At 43.3% G+C, this 8,779-nt stretch overlaps 1 protein-coding gene across 1 annotated transcript in view; it reads right to left on the reverse strand.

The window, feature by feature from the left end:
- The window catches only part of RTF1 (Rtf1, Paf1/RNA polymerase II complex component, homolog (S. cerevisiae)), a 29,912-nt gene extending 23,567 nt beyond the window's left edge, over positions 1 to 6,345 (reverse strand). The window contains exon 1 of the mRNA XM_010079571.1: positions 6,236 to 6,345. The gene's annotated coding sequence lies outside the window, so the exon portion shown is untranslated. The remainder of the gene's footprint in view (positions 1 to 6,235) is intronic.
- Between the last annotated feature and the right edge of the window lie 2,434 nt (positions 6,346 to 8,779).

Genomic DNA, 8,779 nt, shown 5'->3' on the forward strand with positions numbered 1-8,779 from the left:
GCCTGGGCAGAGGCTCAGGCTACGGCAGGTCGGTTCGCAGAAGCCAAGCAGGCGGCTGGGCACCCAGGCTGGTCCGCCCAAGCTGGGCCAACCCCATTGTCCCACGCCCTCTCTTAAATATGCTATTCACAGAGGCGCCGATGGGCTCAGCCCTGGCCTGGGGTGGGTCCAGCCTGAAGCTGGAGAAACTTCCAGTTGTTTCTCACAGGGGCTAGATTGGTGGTACTCCTTCCTCCACTCTAAACCCTTGGAGCCGGGAAGGGGTTTTGAACCCTTAGCAGTCACTTACAGGAGCCACCACTGTAGCCTCTCCCTTGCTGCCAGAGTACACTTGCAGCTAGGGGAACCCTTAGCAGTTACCTACAGGGGCCGCCATTGTAGCCCCTACCTTGCTGGAGACCAGGGAAACCTTTAGCAGCTACTTAAAGAAGCCATTACTGTGGCCCCTCCCTACTACCAGACAAACCCACCACACAAAACCACAACAATTATCCACTGGGATTTTATTTTGCAAATAGGTATTCTTCCCCCCCCCCCCCTTTTTTTTTTTTCTCATCAAACCAAACAGAGATACACAACCGAGGTTACCAGCCTGTCCTTGCCATATCCTTCCCTCCTGGATATGGCTTCTATAAGCAAAAGGCAAACTACAAGCCATGACATCAAAGCAAAACAGGTCCCTCACCAATGTGTTCCCTTCCTAGGCCAGATAAACTTACATGCCATGAGAACATGACAGCTTAAGAGAGCCAAGGGACATAACATTAGCCCAACTTACAAACTTCCATCCATTTTCCTCCATTCATACAGGGAAAATAAAAGGCAGTCCTCCAGGTAAGCCATCAAACTGCAGTTTCAGCCTGTCTGAAGACAAGAGCAGGCAGCACAGATATAAAGATACAGCAGCATTTACTGTCTTCAGGGTTTCTCAAAGCTGGGAGGGCTCTGGAGACAGCACTCCAAGAGCTACCAGGAAGAAAATGCTCTCTACCACTACTGTTAAAGCTAAATAGTAAATAAAAACCCCTTGCTACTTTTCTTGCTTTTGGAGGTCTGTACCTGTCATTTGGACCCCTCAAACACTGTCATAATGACAGCAGCCCAGTAATTAGAGAACTTAAAGGACCATTTTAGACACAAAGAGGAGACTCAAGGTGTCAACACCAAATGGGAAAGGAGATAAGCAAATAAAGGAAACATCTTCTGAAGCCACAGAAGAGGCTTTGCCAGGAACTGTCTGAAAGAAGGTTTCACGGTCCAAAATATCACCAGACACCTGATCCACCCTAATTGTCCGCGCACTGCTCAAAGGAGCTCACAGAAAGGTAACTACAGGTAACTAGAAAAAAAAAAGTCTATAGTGGGTTCCACTATAGCAGGTTCAAAATCAGTTTAAGCTGCAAGCTAACATTTGCTCTAGAAGTATTTTGAGGGGTCCACATGTTGAAAAATGGCAAGAACTGCTGAGTGACATCGAGACGGTAGATACTAAATGCTAAAGATGAAGCACCCTTCATGATCAAAACAAACTTGGGGATGCTACTGTCTATAAAAACCTGCAATGTTTTATTTTGGAAGCCTGGGCCATCAGCTGGAGACGGCAACAGCCATAAAACAGTTGGTCAACGAGTGCCTTGCATGCCTCTAGCATCACCAGCCAGCAAGCATCATCTGGACTAACAAAGGCTTAATGACTTTTCTAGATATTAGGCAGTGCCTTATGACTGGACTGTTCTCAGCAAAAACTGCTCCCTGGGTATGAAAAAAAAGCTCACTCGGTGAAAAACATTAAATAAGATCACATATTCAATTCCAATACCTCCATCAGGCTATTTCTAGAGCAACCTGCTCCACTTCAGAGCTCCTGCAGACTCTCATACACATAAATCAAGCCCCTAGAAGTTATCCCCAAGTTTGCAATTTAAAGAAGCTACTTGCAGACCAAATTTTATACCTATTTTGTCCACAGCTGGTTCGCATTACTTCTTTGGACATGGTCACCTCCATGCAATTAGCCTGCGCTATTCAGATTTGCACTGGCACTTTGTTTGGGATGTGGGAAGTAACAGCACCTCTCTTCCTTAAGGAAAGCTTTACTATTGCACCCATTAACAGCTGACGGAAACTGTCTCCAAGAAAAGTCAAAGTTACAAAGCACACAGCCTCTTAAAGCTGTGTATAAGAAGACTAAAGCCCAGCCCGTTTCAAATTTCCTAAGCTTGAAAAAAAAATGTATGTCAGAGGCCTCACAGGACTGGAGAACCCACTCATTCTTGATGGTCTAATTAAGCAGCATTATGACACAACAGCACTTAGGGAAGGAAGACATGTAACCCTCTAATCTCTACAAACCCACAAAAGACACCCCCAAAACAAAAGGAGCACATACAGTTTTCTGCTAATCTGTGATTTACTAGAGTGCTCAAACTTGCATTGCAATACATAGATAAAGACTTTCAAGTCCTTTCCTCATAATATGGGCATAAAGCCACCTAGGCCAACTGTTACTCAAGACTGATTTCTTCACTGGCTGCATGACCACTGCTCACCTTTTCTGTCCCATACAAGATTGTCAGCTGTGCCTTTTCCTACTGAATCTGCACATTTGCAAGGAAATGCATAAACAGATATTCTGCACTGAACTCCAGACCAAGTATTACTAAGTAGTACCAACCATTCATGATATAACTTCTCTTGTCCTGGAGGTATCTTCTATCACCCTAGAGCTGTTAAAAGGCACAACCAAACCCCTCACAACATTAGAACGAGCATAAAAGGACGCACGGACTTACACCACCACCGCTAACAACAAACCTCTCAAGACAAAGAAACAGGAGCTCCTACAGCATTGTGGCTTTCCGTCTAATCTACACTGACGTTTGTGAAGTTGTTGCAGAAGTCATCCAGACTTCACCACGCAACAGAGAGAATTCTCTTACCGTAAGCAATAATGACAGGATAAAAAGAAGAACAAGAACGCAGAATTAACATACTGCAACTGAGGAGCACCATCCACACAATGTCTTCAATAAGCAATGAGAGTACCCTGCAGACACGTACCACTAGCGCAGTAGCCGCAACAGTAACTCGGCTAACACCAAACTGGCTACATGCAGCAGTCTAACAGCAGTTTGGGACAGAGAGTTTTTGAGTAGTCACGGCCACACATTGCTCCACAGATAAAGGAACTGTCTGCCTCCGTATCTGTGTCCGGCTTAGTACACCTATTTGCAAAGGTAGTCTTTCTTATTGCAAAGCCCTGCAGTAATTGCTCTTTATCAGCTCTCTGAATTTATCAGTTCAGTCAGTTTGGTCATGCACATTCAACAGACCCACCAGAAGATGGTTCAGAGCATCCCTCCTATTTCATTGCCTGCCACTCACCTTCAGTCCCCTGGCTAGGTAATTTGATTCAGACCTCATAGGTCCTTCAACTGTTACAGAACCCAACATCTGCACCATGAACACCTGACGTGGCTAAGAGCTTTCTCACAAGTGTGCTCTCACTGAGACACACAAAATGTAACATTAAAGATCTACTGAAATCCCTTGGGCACCACTGTGTAGACGTGGCATGATTGGTACATGCTGTTATCCTATAATCCCAAAAGGCACTTTCTCTCCCCTATGTCCCACAAACTTTCCTCTCCTTAAAAAACACAGAATGCAGCATTAGCCTCTGAAGCAGAGATTTAGGCTCCTTTCCTGTACATGTAATATAGTGACAATCCTGGAATGTTTCCTGCTTGCCAAGAACCACAATGGATGTGCACACTACAAAACCTGCGTGGAAGCAAATGGGTACGATTAAGCACATTTGCTCAGGGCAACAATTCCCACTCTTTTGCCTCAAGGTCCTCATCTTGCAGGAAGTCCAGTAAGACAATTTCAAATTTTAGATCCCCTCTCCCAACCTCCAAGGTTGAGTAAACTTCAAAGCAACCACAAGAAAACTGATTAAAACCAAAGCTCTTATGTAGTCGAGCCTAGGGATGCACACAACCGAATGACTGGCAGAAGCAGAACTGTCATAACCCAGCCTGTCTCTCCCTGTTGTGACAAGCAGCAGTTCAGAACACGTATTTCAGGCACAGGAATAGAAGCAAGTGTCCTAATTGCCTCTTCCCTAAATCTTTTCCTCTTGCTGCATGGAGGTCAGAAAGAACAGAGTATCAATTAGAAACAATACACAGATTAGAAAGAGTATCAAATGCATGCCCTGCAACAGAGATACTACTGCATCTGCAAGGTCTGTGCAAACTCATGAAGAGATACATTGTCATATTCTACATAGAACGGAAAGGTACACTTTATTTGCACTTACACAAGCTAAAAAAAAAAATTGAATAATATTATTTATTCTGTCAGTTTTCAGAGATAAACACAGAACAGAAGACTTTGTCATCACCATGCTCTCCACACCTGTCGTGGTTTAACTCATCAGTCTGCTAAACACCACACAGCCATTCGCTCACTTCCCCAGTGGGATGGGGGAGACAACCAGAAAAAAGGTAAAAACTGTGGGCTGAGATAAAGAGAGTAGGACAATAAAGGAAGGGAAAATAATAATAAAAGAATATGCAAAACAAGTGATGCCCAATGCAATTGCTCACCACCTGCTGACTGATGCCCATCCATCAGCACCCCCTGGCCAACTCCCCCCAGATTTATCGTTCAGCATGATGTCATACGGTACGGAATATGCCTGTGGCTAGTTTGGGTCAGCTGTCCTGGCTGTGTCGCCTCCCAGCTTCTCGTGCACCCACAGCCTCCTCGTTGTCAGTATGACAAGCTGACAAGTCCTTGACTTAGCGTAAGCACTGCTCAGCAACAACTAAAACATCAGCGCATTATCAACATCATTCTCATCCTAAATCCAAAACACAGCGCTATACCAGCTGCTAGGAAGAAAACTAATTCTATCCCAGCCAAAACCACAATAACACCTAAGTCTACTTTTCAAGACAAGCTGGTCTCCAAACAGCTTAGAATAAATAAGCTGTGTGCCAGCAGATTTGAACACACACAGTGACAGACTGAGTGGTCACCCAACAACAAACCAAATATCTAGTCCATTCATAAGTTTCTGTCTTATGTCTTCAGCATATATTAGATACAAGAGTCTGCCTTCCCCCCTTTTTTTTTGGGAAAAGGATGTACTGAAACAGAGTTCCAAGCATATTTATTTCAAAAATGCCTCAGAAAGAAAACTAAACCTCATGTTCTTTACACTTACTAGAAGAACTCTGCTACACTACCAAAAGCTAAGAGTTAATAGTTTACCACCGGCCTACACTATTGGTCTTCAAGTTGTCACAACGAAAAATCCTTCCTGTAGTTTCAGAAAAAAACATACCCACCCCAAACAGTTCCGTGTTATAATTTTCAAGAATGGATGGAATAAACCACCTCACTACATTATGCGAAAAGCTCACAAAAGACATTTGTAAGCCTTCAGTAAAGTATTTTTATTCAAACACCTGTATGACCTATTTGTCAGTTCCTCTGTTTTAATGTCTGTTTCAATTTTCATACATAGATGAAAGTAGAGACTTTTAACCAGCTCTAGAATGTAGTATCAAGAACAAATAATACAAATAAATCCAGCAGATAAGCACTGCTATACAAGGAATTGACAAAACCCTAGAACAAATTCTAAACTCTTCCTTGTCTCACTTTCTTCAGAAATGCCAAAGAAACCCACGTTCCATTGCATGTTCAGATGACCAGACAAGGTAGGTCACAGTAGAGTTCTTGGAGAACCAAAGTAGCTTAATACAACAGTTTTACCACCTGGTAAACAGTACCACCTGTCTTGACCCTTTTCCTTTCTGAGGAAGGAAGCTCTCTTTTAAAGCTGAAAACCTCTCCCTTGAATTCAGAGTCCAGCTTTGGCAGTTTCACGGCTACTTCAGCCACAAGCATTACACAGGAAAAACACTAATTTTAAGCAGGCAGATCACCAGACCATTCAGACCATGTGAACATGGGATTAAATAGACAGTCATCTTTTCTAGAGACATTCAGACTGTTTTGTATACAGTTACAATTCAAAGCATATTACAAGAAAAGTATTTCTGAGTACACATCCTCTGGGTTTAATGGGCGTCCACTGATGGCCAGTCCCACTTTATGAAGTCAGCAGGCTAAATATACTGTATGAGAAACACCCTTTCACTGCTTAGGTACCATCAAATAGCCCATACTAAGTTCACTGATAGCATGACAAGCTCACCTCATCGTCGCTGTCTGACGTCTCGGAGTCTGAAGATGCTGTAGGTTTGCTCACAGGTGGCTCCTTTTCTTCAGAGTCACTGCGTTTCCGTTTGGCCAACGACAAGAGCTCCTGGTGTGAAAAACCACACGTTTATTTTACAAATGTTGTAATTAGTTTTACCAATCCACGTCAGTGCATATGCACCTCCTCTGTGATATCTGAGCACATGCCAGTAAAATCATTATTCCCACTGACTAACAAAGTCTACTTATGTTTCATAAATATATATATATACACACACACACAATTTTAATACAAGTGGATGCTACAAAATGATTTTGTAGATAACAAGCTATAAGAAGTAAATACCACTACCATGACTTTCTCAGTATAAATGACCTAAGGCAAATTACTTTCAGAGTCATGTCTAGGTCCGTTATACTTGGATTGGGTAATAGCTCAAAAACACCCTAACTACACTGTGCAGCATTAACCCAAAAAGCCAAATGCCACTAGAGAGCAGCTCCTTCTTCCAAACAACAGAGATGGTTGCAATTATACACTTTAAAATGGAAATACTTTAGGTATCACCACAATGTCACGGCTGATAACATTTAGTCAGCTGTCCAACTCCTTTTCACTGTCCCTACATACCACAGAACGCACTTAAAGCTTCAGATAGACACACAAGAGGCATCAAGCTCAAAGTCTGTGAAACTAAGTAGAGCTGTTCTCCAAAGGAATTACTTTCAAAGGCAACACACACTAGCACAAAGAACTAAATGGCTTTCAAATAAACTCATCATCTGCTGTTCATAGCTCTATCGGGTGACAGAAGCAGTAGTATAAAACAAACATTTCCGAAGCTGCATTACTGTCTTTGTAGTCCACAACATAATTAATTCTTAAAAATATTGCTCTGGGGCTGATGAACCTTAGTTGTGAGTAGGAATACAGTCACATCAACTTTGGCAGTCTTGCGAAGTCACTACTAGATTGGTTTGCACTAGTTTCACAACTGGAAGATTATCTCCACAGCAAATGGATTACAATTTAGTACTTCAAATGAGAACATGAACACTGCAAAAAACTGATGGCCTAGGCTACTTACCAACAGAGAAACCTTCCCTTAGTAATGGCATTTTACAAACCTCTCTCTAAAGAAGGCACGGAATATCAACAAGGCACATTTATACAATTAACAGTTCTCTTCATGAAGCTCCTGATGTCTTCTACAATCTTTTCCAGAATTTCTCTCTCATAACTGTCTCTAAGTAGTCCTTCAACCCAGATTACCTCCCTGGATATCCTAACATTTACCACTGCTTTCATTCCAAGCAATTTTCCTTCTTTCTTTATACCCTTGTTCTGTTTTCCAAGATACTATATTAGAAAGGCTTTTACTTCTTTGAGTCACCAAGCCTAGATTGCCAAGGAAAGCTGTCAAACAACGTACAGAGGAGCCCCACTCAGTACATGCTCATCGTTAATTCACACCACAAAAATATTGCTTTCCTCCTACCTAATCTTCATCATTGCACATATGCATCCCTGCTGTTACAGCTGCTGCAAACAGCTCAGTGGAGGAGGAAGCACCTACTACTCATGTACAGCTGCAGATGCATGCTTCCAGTGAATGATGGAACAGTTGCAGAACCATGCTGTTATTCCTGCCACCATCACTCTGATTGCCTGATCTATGCTAGAGCTAGTCCAACTCCTTTTATTTTCAAGCTCTGAAGAAATTACCAAACTAACATACTAGTGGTGAGATGCTGGCAGCTCTAAAGACTCTAGAGGCATGCAAGATCAACAACATCAGGACATGCTCTGCTCCAGTGTATTTGTCTAACAGAGCCTCTGATTTAATTTTTCTGAAACTCCAAGTTGCAAAACTATTTTTGAGTGTTTGGGAAGGCTTTTTATTGCAACATAGCAACAGCTTCTATGTTAAAAACCCTGAAGGTCCAGGACACAAATTACATCACACACGGAGACTTCAGCATATTTAAACAGCCAAACTTCTCCATAGAACAAACATTGCTGTGCAAGCTGTAACACATTTCACCTATAATATCTTTATTTACCATTTATATCACATCATCAACACCACAAGATAAGTCGTTGAAAGCAGCTCCTTCCAAAGAGGAAGACACCCCATTTGCAGCCCTGACATGATTAAACCCATGCCCGGCATTGCACTTCCAACCCCAGGAGATGCTCCGATGATAAATAAATACTTCCCTTCGTTACACCTACAACCTCCTCACTCCAAGCAGTTTCCCATCATATGAGTTCCCCCAGCTCGGTCCTTAAGACTGAGGAGGGACCATTAAACACATATTAACAACCCCCCCGGGAGGCTCCCCGGGCCGGCGGGAGGCAGGGACCCTCACACGCCGCTTTCTCTCACAGCTCTCCCGGCGTGCGAAAGCGCCACAGCGAAGTTACCCAACCCTTGGGGCCTCTTCCCCCACCCCCCGAGGGGCGACGACCGTTGGCCACCGTTCCACCCTCCTCAGGGCCAAACCCCACCGGAGCATCGCCCCACCGGAGCATCGC

This window comes from Pterocles gutturalis, unplaced genomic scaffold (genome assembly GCF_000699245.1).
Source record: "Pterocles gutturalis isolate BGI_N339 unplaced genomic scaffold, ASM69924v1 scaffold11199, whole genome shotgun sequence".
In the NCBI taxonomy this organism is placed as follows: Eukaryota; Metazoa; Chordata; class Aves; order Pterocliformes; family Pteroclidae; genus Pterocles; species Pterocles gutturalis.